The sequence below is a fragment of the Schistocerca americana genome, chromosome 1 (assembly GCF_021461395.2).
Source record: "Schistocerca americana isolate TAMUIC-IGC-003095 chromosome 1, iqSchAmer2.1, whole genome shotgun sequence".
In the NCBI taxonomy this organism is placed as follows: Eukaryota; Metazoa; Arthropoda; class Insecta; order Orthoptera; family Acrididae; genus Schistocerca; species Schistocerca americana.
This window is the reverse complement of record NC_060119.1, coordinates 489,024,309-489,037,810: the sequence shown is the minus strand read 5'-3', so window position 1 is coordinate 489,037,810 and position 13,502 is coordinate 489,024,309. Positions and strand designations below refer to the sequence as shown.

The window sequence follows — 13,502 nt, the reverse complement described above, 5'->3', positions numbered from 1 at the left end:
ACATTGCAACATGAGTCACCATTATGCTGTAAACTGCAAACTTTCATCAACTTCCTGTATTTAGTTTATTTCTGATATCTACGAAAAGAGTGCACCCAACGTAACTGAATTTTCACATTTTAGTTCCAATGTTCAGTTTTCTTGGGAAGTTAAATTATATCCGACAAAATTTAACGAATTTTATCCAGTCTATTAATTTCACGTTACAATTTTACACCTAATACGTTATGACCTTGTGAATCCCAATATCGAAATATTATGACTGGACACTATAGTTGTCAAACGAACCTGTAAACGAAACTGTCATCATAAATGTGCTACAAAGCAATGTTTAATTAATCTTAATCATTGATTGCCCTAACATATAATCTACATAAGAATTAAAAGTATGTACAATGAATTGCTGCCTTGTCCCGTTCTTGAACTGATTTTCCATTTAAAATATTCATTTTCAGTACCGGTACTAGCATTTTCCGAATCATTGTACATATGTTTAGGACTTTTCTTAGGCCCTTTTTTCAGAATATGTACTCTCAGTTCAAAAATCAAGAAATACCTACAATATCAGAGAGAAATCTACCTTGTACTTGTCGATTATACGAAAACAATTTGATAACGTTAGCAGGGCTAAAAATAATTTTCGTGGTTCATATACATTAAAACAAACTGCAGCTGTAATGCTGCTTCATAATTACTTTTGCTCTCCTCTTAACAATGAACAATATTCCTGTAAATTTAGATGCGTTTGTTCAGAGAGATTAATGCTGAAGTAAAAATTTTCACGGTTCGTTCTAAGTCTGACCGTTCAGTAATTACGTCAGAAGGAGGGTATGTTTCATCCTGTTGAAGCGTTACTCGTTCATCGGAGGATGTTCTTGAAATTATACTTGTCATAATTTAAAAATCCACTAGGGTCTCCGTACGCTACTTTTGTTTCCAGTGGCCGATTGTCAGTAATGCCACCAGCTTTCTTCTTTTCTCCGTTCAAAGGCAAGTAGTAGAACACAGTTGTAAATCAGGTAGAATCTGGAAATATTGCTTGTAAGAATGAAAGTTTCTTACCTTTTTTCTACTTTACGCATGATAATTACAGTCCCAGTAAATACCCTTTCGTTCTCTCGTTCTTTGTTTGCAGGCGCTCCAGTCTCCAGTATTTTAGATTGTGCTTGCGAAGCAATTTCTCACGAAGTGTATCTAATTGACTGCATTCAAGATTAAGTTACAGTTTTTCTGAACTTATTACATCTCTCCTTTTCAATGGTGCTGCGAAACTACCTTATACGGGGTAGATGCCACTTTGCCTTATTATGGCGCATTAATTCTCGAGAGTCTCAATTAGTTCATTTAATGTTCTTCCTTTCTGGTGTTCCCTCTTCTCAGTTCGAACGCTACAAATAATTAATTGCATTCCCCAGGCGGGAGTAGCTAAATAGTTGAACCTACCGCGCAATCTGTGGCAATCAACGATAATTTTCTTCAATTTTCTCAGATGAGTCGTTTGCTTTGAACACAGCAGAAGATGGACTTATCCAAGAATCCAACCGTAAATAAACAACGCAAGAAGTACCCTGAAGATTCCGGTTCTCAAGAGTACACACCTGTATCGTTACAGCGTGTTACCACAACGTCAAAAAATCTTTGTACTTTGCTACTTCCCAACTCGATATGGGTCATTCACATAAATTACTAAGACTGACTTTAAGAGGCTTACTGAATTTACGCATTCGCTCATCGTATTGTCACGTTACGCTCCTCACTGTACATTACTTCTCGGTATTAACTGTTTCCGATATGAGACATTCTACTATAGAAGAACAGTGAAAGTGAAGGAAGGACTTCCGAGGTAAGTTACTAGCCTATGAATCGATTTGTATTTGTTATGTTTTCAGTTAGCGATGTACTCTAGATGATAAGTGAAATTCTTATTTCCTTATGTGTAATCTACATTGGCAAGCAACGTTTTCCAGGTAGGCTATGTAATATATTGTAGTAAATATGCCTATTACGTCGCTGCAGTCAACATAATTCTGCTAAATTGTTAACGCAACCGTCTGAAAGCAACGGGAAACCACAACTGTTAATATTCCCAAGGACATGCAACTACTAGATGTGTGGGAACTGCTAGGGCCTTTAACACGTCGTCACATTGTTTTTAAGTCTCAAAATGGCATCCTTTTAAGACATTTTTCAATTTTGGGATTCATATTAGGTGAATAGGGGGGTTGTGGAACAGCAAGAATGGCTTTTGAGGACAAAAATTCCGTGATGGAAGGGGCTTGTGACATGGGGTGTTGTCATGACGCAGCATCCACTTGTCTGCAACGTGCAAATCTTCGCTCAAAATTTGATGTGCGGTGGAAGTGTTTAACATCCCCCATCATCCTTATTGTTAAACGTCGGTCCGACCTCACAAGAGCACGCACTCTTTCGACGTTTTCGTCGGTTTTTGAAGTTGAAGGCCTCCCTAAGCGAGGTTCCTTTTCAGTGTGGTCTCGGCCTCCCAAGAAATGATTCGTTCCAGCGAAAACCTTGTGCTCTTGATAAGGAATGTTCCCCATAGGTCAGCTTCAACTTTTCAAAAGTCGCACTCGCGAATTACCGAAGTTTAACACAAAAGCTGATGGCTTAACGTTGCTCTAAATTCCACTGTTCCATTTTCGTAACACACAATAAAAACACAACTTCACTGATCGCGCTCTCAAAAATCATGTGATGACTGTACGAAGATGAAACTCGGACTGAAAGTCTGGAAAGGATGAACACACCGGTGTACACAAGTAAAACAACACCGTGTTGCCAGGTCGTTCACAGTGTTGACAGTGTCATTATTTTTCTTACACATCATGTGCTGCTACAACGTGATGCCTTAGTTGTTGGTCAACGCAGTCCAATGGCCGATTGTACCTGTCGTGTGCATGCAAGGGAAGGAGAACAACTGTTCGCTTTCCATTTCCAATTAACACAATCAACTCACAAACTACTCTTTAAGGCGAATTTAGCTGTGTCATCCACAGCAGTTCTGGAAGGACCACTCTAGGTCAGCAAGCTACCAGGTACTGGCGTTTCCTTCACCATTCACGTATGCCTCAGCAGGTGAATTATTCCAACGTCCTACAAAGAGTTTGAACGGAAATCGCCCTTTTGCCGGTAATTAGTAATTTCTTAATACAACTGGATACCTACTCGCAAAAATCATCAATATTTCTTTTCCATCTCTCACCCTTGCGTCATACATAAAACTGATATGCCAATTTTCAATCTTATTAGTTAAAACAAAAAATTATTCAAATGGCTCTGACCACTATGGGACTTAACTTCTGAGGTCATCAGTCCCCTAGAACTTAGAACTACTTAAACCTGACTAACCTAACGACATCACACACACCCATGCCCGAGGCAGGATTCGAACCTGCGACCGTAGCGGTCGCGCGGTTCCAGACTGTAGTGCCTAGAACCACTCGGCCACAGAGGCCAGCTCACATTAGTTACCGACATTTCTGTCTTAAGCTGAAATGCTTCATTTTCTGTAGCCAGAATTAATTCTAAAGTTTCTTGTGCCATCCCTTGTAAGTAGGCTGTTTAGGTTTTTATGTTGGTAACGTCACGTAGCGCTCTGTTGAAAATCACTGACTGTGCTGTGTTCAGTCTGTGGCTGGTTTGCATTGTTGGAATATTCTAGTGTTGGGCAGTTGGATGTGAACAGCGAGTAGCGTTGCGCAGTTGGAGGTGAGCCGCCAGCAGTGGTGGATGTGGGGAGAGAGATGGCGGAGTTTTGAGAGCGGATGATCTGGACGTGTGTCCATCAGAGACAGTAAATTTGTAAGACTGGATGTCATGAACATATATATATATTATGACTTTTGAACACTATTAAGGCAAATACATTGTTTGTTCTCTATCAAAATCTGTTATTTGCTAATTATGCCTATCAGTAGTTAGTGACTTCAGTAGTTAGAATCTTTTATTTAGCTGGTAGTATTGGCGCTCGCTGTATTGCAGTAGTTCGAGTAATGAAGATTTTTGTAAGGTAAGTGATTCATGAAAGGTATAGGTTATTGTTAGCCAGGGCCATTCTTTTGTAGGGATTATTGAAAGTCAGATTGCGTTGCGCTAAAAATATTGTGTGTCAGTTTAGTGATGAAAGTAAAGAGAGAAATGTCTGAGTACGTTCGGTTTTGCTCAGCTGTTTGAAAATCAAATAACGTAAGGGGTTTATCAGCACAGTAATTAATTAATTTTTCTAGGGGGATGTTTCACCCTTAATGGTGTAGCCTCTCAGTATCTAATTTATCATTTTAAATTATTTATCTTTTGAAATCATTTAGCCTACGTAATCGAATAAGGGATCTAGCATTCCACTATCCGACTAGTAGTACGCCAGATTTGTTTTTCTCGATGGTAACACCATCCTGAGAAGTCATCACCCAGATATGCAAATTCAGGCTTACTTTGCCTTTGGAATGTTTTACTCAAAACGATAGCATCGTCATTAATCCATACAGTAGAAGAGTATCTGAATGCTGAAGCGTCAGAAATTTAGGAAAGGCTGTTGATTTTCAACGAGCAAACTGTTTATATATTTTGTTGTTCATTCAATGAGATAACTTGATTACTAAATAGAATACCATAGCCCATTTGACAGACTCCCGCTCTTGATTACTTTGATTTTATCTTACATTCCTGCATTTATTGTGTGTGATTATCTCCCGTTAACCGAACCGAGACGGCTAGTCCAATAGCCTGCACATTTTAAGCAACCTTTACCATTCTTTTCAGTGTTATCCCAGCAACTGGTTAAATGAGCTTCTAGTAACTGTATTTGGGGGCTTTATTCAGTGTATCTTCTTCTTTGAAGTTGTCTATGACTCTGTCCTAGTTCACAGTCAGGACAGAACTCTGCAAGGCGGATAGGCACCGTAACAGAGACGCCCTGCGTTACTGTGAGAAGTTGAAAATAGATTTAGCGCGAATCAATAAAGTCTGATGGCAGAAATAACGATACTTCCGGTCAGGAGAGTGTAAGATTATCAACACAAAATCAGAGGCGATGTAGGAATAGATAACAATAGAAGATAGGAATGTGAGTGAACTAATACGAACAGCATTCTAAACGCATTATCATAACCAAGATAAACACAAAGCCAGCATCCTCCACAAATACAAAAGTTTGTCTTTCAGTTAGAAATTATTCAAATAGTTAAGGATACAGACCCTGCACTTACCTTTAGAATACCGAACGAGGAAAGCAAACCGACGCTTATAGCATTTGTGAATTTAAAGGAAGCTTTTGGTAATGTTGACTGGAATGCACTCTTTGTAATTCTGACGATAGCTGCGATAAATTATAGGAAGCTAAAGGTTATCCATATCTTGTACAAAAATGAGACTGAAGTTGTAATAGTCAAATGACATGAAAGTGGAGGAGACAGATTTGTAGTCTATTTCCGACATTATTCAATGTGTACACTCAGCAAGCAGTAAAAAAATAAGCAAACAGGAAGTGGCTAAAGGAATTGAGGAGGAAAAAATAAAACCTTTGAGATCAGCCGATGCCATTGCAGTTCTTTTAGAAACAGAGAACGACTTGGAAGATGAGGTCAACGAAATGAATAACGTCTGGGAAAGGAAATGTAAATGAATGTCAACAAAAGTCTAACAAAGGTAACGAATGTAGGTGAATTAAATGAATCGATGTTTAGGGAACTAGATTAGGAAATGAGACACAAAAAGTAATTGACGGAAATAAATGATGATGTCTGCAATAGCGAAGGTATAAAATTCAGCTGGCCACCAGAAAGAAAAATATTTCTCAAATTAAGTAAGTTATAAACATCAAATATAAATTTAAATACATGTGGGGAGCATAGCCTTGTGTGGAAGTTAAACGTGTTTGGGAAACAGTTCAGACAAAAAGAGAATAGAGACTTTTAAAATGTGGTGTTATAGAAGAATGCTGATGGTTAGATAGACAGGATAAAACAATTGAAAAAAAATCATCAAATATTTTGTGAAGTTGTTTGTATGGAAGTAAGAAATTCGGTATCCCATTTGTCCATCCCCCCTCTTCGTCTGGCTATGAAAGTTCGGACAAAAATTTTCCCTAAAACCACTAATTAGGGTTTTCTTAATTACCCTCACTACTTTCAAGCAATCAGAGGTTTCTTGCATAACTCGACCTCACGCTGATAAGTCTGATATTCCATCGACGCATTTCCCACTCTTTGTTTAGCTTTGGAGATTCCGACAAAAATTGATTAAGCCGTTTTCCCTCGATCACTTACTAAATTTTTCTTAATTACCCTGTTTAGTTACAAGCAATTAAATAATTTCTTTGCAAAACTAGACCTTAAGCCGGTCAAATTGATACTTCAAATATCAATTTCTAGCTTTTAGTTCTTCTATGAAAATCCGTACAAAAATTTTCCCTCATATCACGAATTAAGTTTTTCTTCATTTCTCTATTGACTTCGAAGCAAATAAACAGTTTTAACCGAAACTAGACTAGACCTCACGCAGGCCAGTTTGATACCCCATTTGTCCATTTCCCACTCTTCGTCTGGTTATGAAAATTTGAACAAGAGCCCATTGTGTAACTTACAGCTAGTCTTGTTTTCGCCCCACTCGAACATCTGACAAATAACTAACGAAGAGGTACTGACCCAAGTTGGGAAGAAAGGAAAATTACGGTACAGCTTGTCTGAAAGAACGGATCAGTTGACAGATCACATCCTGAGGCCTCAAAAAATCGTAAATTGTTAATGGAGGCAAGTGGATGTGTATGTTGGGGCTGGGGCAGTGGTAGGTGTTGTACTCACAGCAACCCAGGAATAAATTTCGGAGAAACAAAATAATGTGTTCTTGTTAATGGAATATTTCACCTTTGTTTTGCTGATGACATAATACTGCTTGCATCTAGTGCAGATGAATGGCAACAACCATTTGTACAGCTTGAGAAAATTTCATAGAAGACCAGAAAGCCAAAAATAATATATAACCAACACAACAAAAAGAAAATTGTAAAAATTAACCATGAAATCACAGCATGATTTGAAGAGTTTTTTGATTTGGGGCATTTGAAGACCATTAATGGTTGGAAAGGAAAATAAATAAACAGATGACAAAAAACAATTTTGAGTGGTTTTGGTAAACTAAATCCAGTTTTCAAAATAAATAATGCAATAACGAGTCTGCAACAGAGCTTAAAATCTGTTTACTTAAAGAGTTTTGACTTAGAGATGTGCGATATTGACGCTAAATGCAAAAACTATCGAGGAACTGAGGGTTGGTCGTTGAACAGTGGGGAAACGCATGCCGGGATTTACTTGGAGCTACAGGAAAGTAAACGGATGGTCAGGTAACAGACTGGAGTAGAAGAAAATTGTGACCGAAAACAAAATGAAATGGAAATTAGCAGAAGATTTAGATAGCCAAATGGATTGCAAATGGACCAAGAAAAATTATGACAGTTGAGTGCAAGAGCATGCCAAGCCAGGGACAGAAGGAAAGGTTTTCAATAGATACTTACATTCCAGTAGGACCGCCAAGCACTATTATAGTAGCCAGACAGACCAGATGGGCACCCAGCATATGTTTTCGTTTGTCCGTCAAGACGGCAGATGAAGGATTTGACAATATTTACGACTTCACAGGATAGACATATGCAGGTGGATTGCAGATATAGGTTAAACTAAACATGACACAAGATTTTACAGGAATGCTTTCAAAAAGTGACATTTATGGTAAGGAGGGAATCAAACAACAACGAAAGTTGTTAGCAACTAATTTGATTGTAATGACATAGAATCTGAGTTGGTCAATAAACACACACACAGAGAAAGCAAATTTTGCAGAACGAGAAGTCAGTGGGGCAAACGGCCTTACCTCAGTGGTAACACCGGTTCCCGCCAGATCACCGAAGTTAAGCGCTGTCGGGCTGGGCTAGCAATTGGATGGGTGACCATCCGGACCGCAGAGCGCTGTTGGCAAGCGGACTGCACTCAGCCCCTGTGAGGCAAGCTGAGGAACTAGTTCATTGAGAAGTAGCGACTCCGGTCTCGGAAACTGACATTATGGCCGGGAGAGCGGTGTGCTGATCACATGCCCCTCCATATCCGCATCCAGTGACGCCTGTGGGTTGAGGATGACACGGCGGCTGGTCGGTACCGTTGGGTCTTTATGGCCTGTTCGGGAGGAGTTTAGTTTTTTAGTTTTAGTTGGAAGTCAGTGGGATATATCGCTACTAATGCCATAGACTCAGACCTGACTCTGCTTATCCACCATTGCTCACAGACGCTGCCTTTCTCCAAGGTACAGCATAAACGAGATGCTTACAGACTGTTCGCTGCCTGGTAATGACAAGCACTGAAGTACCCAGGTTACAGCCCACCAGTAAATGCTGCATTCGTCTTAAAGGCAACACTAACTGTGAGTCAAGTGACTCAGAGGCAGTTATTAAAGTAGGTCATCTATTTTTCCTGTGTGATGGAATGTAGCTGAGTTGTCATCACATCTGACTGCCGCGAAGAGGACCCGAGTTCCATTCCTGGTACTGTTAGTAGTTTTTCCTTGGAGAGAGGGCTGGAACGAGTTTGACGTAGCATTTTGATGCCTTTCGAGGAGCTACTTTAATGAGAAATTGGTACTCGAAGGTAATAATAATGGTTTTGTGCCCTTCAGTGGCCATGCGTAGGTCCTTCAACTGGATGCCAATTATGCGACTTACATGTCCGTAACCACCCCAGTTATCAAACTGGGAAAGGAGACCAACGATTTAATGTCGAATAGTCACGTTTCTTACTTGGTGATCTCTCACGGGATTGAGAGATGAAGCTGAAGTCCGGGCTGGTCTCAGGAATGTTCTGTCAGGTACAGATCTGGTATATTGCTGGTCACAGAAGTACCCCAACATCACGCAGACAGTACATAGAGACACGTACCGTGTGTGGACGAGCATTGTCCTGTCGAAAAATAGACCATTGTATTGTTGCATTGTAGGTGACACACGAGGACGCAGAGCGTACACGACATATCGTTGTGTCGTCAGAGTTGTGGTTTAATCAGTACCAACCTTGATGTGAAGCCATACCCTATGGTTCCCCATACTATGAAGCCATGAGTAACACTGCTGTGTCTCTGCAAAATATTTGTAGAATGAGACCTCTCCCCAGGTCGTGATCATACCCGCTGGCGGTGTGTATGGGGTAACACATAATGTTCAGGGAGTTCATTACTTGTTCTCAGATGGCAGGCGCAGATGTAAAGGACGTGCGATGTGCTTGGTGCACAATACTTTGCTCCTCCCTTATGGTGGTCAGACGTGGTCGACCAGAAGCTTGACGATCGGTTGTCTGCCCTCACGTCGCCATGTAGTCCAACATCGGGCCACTGACAGATACGAACGCCCCCCCCCCCCCCTCCCAAAATCTCTATATTGCACGACTCAATCAGCTCGCCAAGTGGAGATGCACTATGAGGCCCCTTTCAGACTCTTGTCAGGTACTGACAACTGTGTCTCACGCGAGTAGGCGGCATTTCAGTATCCTTCACAGTGATCCCTCAACATCTGACACTGTTCACGACTCTTATATACCCTACCAGGATTGGTAACAACTCCAAACACGTACAACACTAACGCACACTGGTGGCTGTTTCACCTGCCACAGAACTTGAAACTAATGATTCGCATGCCCCCGATGGTGTGTAGTTGTAACACAGACATCTTCCGGGTGGATCACAGTTTTTGTCAGGCAGTGTAACTACATTAATTCATCGTATTCTTAGGCCAAATAGCCTTAATTTTTATTCGAGTCCATTGTATTCTTGGAGTTACGTAAGTCGACCCATCAGGTTGGTGCAATAAAATCCCAGTTCAAAGCACGTGCTTGTCTTCTACTTCTGTGACGAATACTTCATTCTCGTTGACATGTTAACATTATTATCAGACAGCGGTGGCGACCCTCAGTGTTTCCGGATGTTGCAGCGTTGGATATTCGTGAACTTGCTTTCGTTTCTATCAACATTTTCACAGCGACCAAATGAAGTACGTGAGCTCGAGTACCTGGTGCAGCAACCAACAAACATGGCAAAAAACTTCAATACCGCGCGCCCGCCATACTTACGGCACGCACGTCTGAAGTCATGCACCTTTATTTCAACTCTTGTGGCCACAACCATCCTCCGCAGTACTTCAGCGTTTTGAGTATTCTTATATAATGGAGTATTTCATCCTTAAAAAAAATCTGATGACCTTGTAGCACTAAGTTAACTACTCCTGTATGGCTTGACAGACGTTCCTCCAGAGTCTACCATATTTTGGTAAATGTTGTAATTATTCTTCTTTTGTCTCCTTTTTTAAAAGCATCTTTGCGTTTTTCACCTTAGCTGATTCATCTGTAGCCCCACATCTCAGATGTTTCCGGTTCCTTCGGTAATGGCTTTCCCACGAGCATCGTTTCGCTTTCATACATTGCTGCACGCCAACAGCTGCGAAAATTTCTTCCTCGGATTGGTGAAGAAAGTTTTGGTTGTAATAGAGTCTACAGACACCACAAACTTTCTGAATGACACAACTGGCACACAGGATGCCATTGGTTAATATCCCTGTATCTTGCATTCTCTACTACTGCATAGTTTCGGTTCTAATTCTACACCAGTTCCAAGCGATTGTAGCACATTAATTGGATGTACTTCGACTGTCATTGCAATATTAGTATGTTCATTCGATGCGTTATAAAGTCATTTGCAAACAGTCTACATCTCGTATGTAGGCGCCTGCGAGGGGGGCAAGATGGGGCACTTGCCTCCTACTGGAAGCTCGAGATATAGACTTCATAACTATTACAACATTTTGGACAATTTCTAGCGACGATTGTCTCCCACTGCACTAAATAGTAGATTTAGCATTGCCGAGTTGGGTTGAAAGTACTGAATACAGTGATTTGTAAGACTTTAATTGTGTTTCTACATTTTGAGGGGTAGTAATCTAGCACTTTTTCTGATTATCATTTTTATCCAATAGATTTACTCAGCCGTAATGTTTTTTGCTCTTTCCGGTTTTTAATTATCCGTAAAAACTTAATATAAAGTATTGGTACACGAATTAAAAATTTTTATTGTGAATAATTCGTTGAATACTATCAATTTCATCATAAGAAAGATGTAATACAAGATCGCTGAATCCAAATCGTGGCATTCGAATACACATGAATAACACCAAAATATGTACTTAGCGCATACTAATAAGGTTTTCTTCCCATTTTTGCATCCGGGTAACGTACCGAGGAGAAATACTGAGTTCATACCTGTCAGTCGTTTGAGATTTAATACATTTTCTGTAAATTTACGCTACTGGCCATTAAAATTGCTACACCACGACTATGACGTGCTACAGACGCGAAATTTAACCGACAGGAAGAAGATGCTGTCATATGCAAAAAATTAGATTTTCAGAGCATTCAAACAAGGTTGGCGTCGGTGGCGACACCTACAACGTGCTGACATGAGGAAAGTTTCCAACCGATTTCTCATTCACAAACAGTAGATGACTTGCATTGCCTGGTGAAACGTTGTTGTGATGCCTCGTGTAAGGAGGAGAAATGCGTACCGTCACGTTTCCGACTTTGATAAAGGTCGGATTGTAGCCTATCGCGATTGCGGATTATGGTACCGCGACATTGCTGCTCGCGTTGGTCGAGATCCAATGATTGTTAGCAGAATATGGAATCGATGGGTTCAGGAGGATAATATGGAACGCCGTGCTGGATCCCAACGGCCTCGTATCACTAGCAGTCGAGATGACAGGCATCTTATCCGCATGGCTGTTACGGATCGTGCAGCTACGTCTCGATCCCTGAGTCAACAGATGGGGACTTTTGCAAGACAACGACCATCTGCACGGACAGTTCGACGACGTTTGCAGCAGCATGGACGATCAGCTCGGAGACCATGGCTGCGGTTACCCTTGACGCTGCATCACAGACAGGAGCGCCTGCGTTGGTATAATCAACGATGAACCTGGGTGCACGAATGGCAAATCGCAATTTTTTTGGATGAATCCAGGTTCTGCTTACAGCATCATGATGGTCGCACCCGTATTTGGCGACATCGCGGGGAACGCACATTGTAAGTGTGTATTCGTCATCGCCGTACTGGCGTATCACCCGGCGTGATGGTATGGGGTGCCACTGGTTACACGTCTCGGTCACCTCTTGTTCGCATTGACGGCACTTTGAACAGTGGACGTTACATTTCAGATGTGTTACGACCTGTGGCTCTACCCTTAATTCGATCCCTGCGAAACCCTACATGCACGACCGCATGTTGCAGGTCCTGTACGGGCCTTTCTGGATACAGAAAATGTTCGACTGCTGCCCTGGCCAACACATTCTGCAGATCTCTCACCAACTGAAAACGTCTGGTCAATGGTGGCCGAGCAACTGGCTCGTCACAATACCCCAGCCACTACTCTTGATGAACTGTAGTATCATGTTGAAGCTGCATGGGCAGCTGTACCTGTACACGCCATCCAAGCTCTGTTTGACTCAATGCCCAGGTGTATCAAGGCCGTTATTACGGCCAGAGGTGGTTGTTCTTGGTACAGATTTCTCAGGATCTATGCACCCAAATTGCGTGAAAATGTAATCACATGTCAGTTCTAGTATAATATATTTGTCCAATGAATACCAATTTATCATCTGCATTTCTTCTTGGTTTATCAATTTTAATGAGCAGTAGTGTAGATTGTGGGTTACAATATGTTCTCAGACTCACAAGATAGTTGTAGCAGAACTGGTTTATTTCAGAGTCTTGCCCTCCCTTGGATAAAGTTTTGCTGATATCCATGATTTGAAACCAACCTTGCGTCAACCATTTTTCTTCTGAACTGGAAGAACTTAATTTTTCCTTCTCCGCACCTAATTTAAGATACTGACTTTCGTCTCTGCTGTTTATCTAGTTACGTCTATTTGCCAAGCGTTTCTCTCACCTTGCACTCGGCTTAACAGTGCTGCTACATGTCATGTATCCATATGTTTGTATGTTTGACAAGATTTCGCATTTGCTTGTATGCTGCCGTTATTTAAACAATGCAGACGAGGCGGCAAATTTGAAAAGCACTCCTTAGTATATTTGGATTCGTGAGGAGGCTACTCCCGCTGTAGTGGCCCTCGGAAATTTCTATTTGCTTTTCGAGTACTTTCCTTTCTCGTCCCGTTTAGAAGCCCATCAAATATTGTTTACTCATACCGCGCTCAAGTACAGTCCGCAATAACTTCCTCACAAACTTCGTCGAACTGTTCGATATTCTTCGCTGTTTCCTCATTGGCGATATACCATCTCATCAGAAGTGCATAGAATTCTCCTTGCTACGAGAGTAATTGAGCCTATACTGACTCAGCATTGTTTCATATGGGAACCGTAGAATTTTTAGTTTGTAATTAAGAGGGAACTTCGCAGAAACAGTTCAGTATGATCAACTCGTAGTTAAAAATCAATGTTTCATACTA

The 13,502-nt window shown here is 41.0% G+C and overlaps 1 pseudogene; it reads left to right on the top strand.

Moving 5' to 3' along the window:
- Positions 1-7,867: 7,867 nt before the first annotated feature.
- LOC124555165 lies at positions 7,868-7,985 on the top strand (annotated as a pseudogene).
- Positions 7,986-13,502: the final 5,517 nt, after the last annotated feature.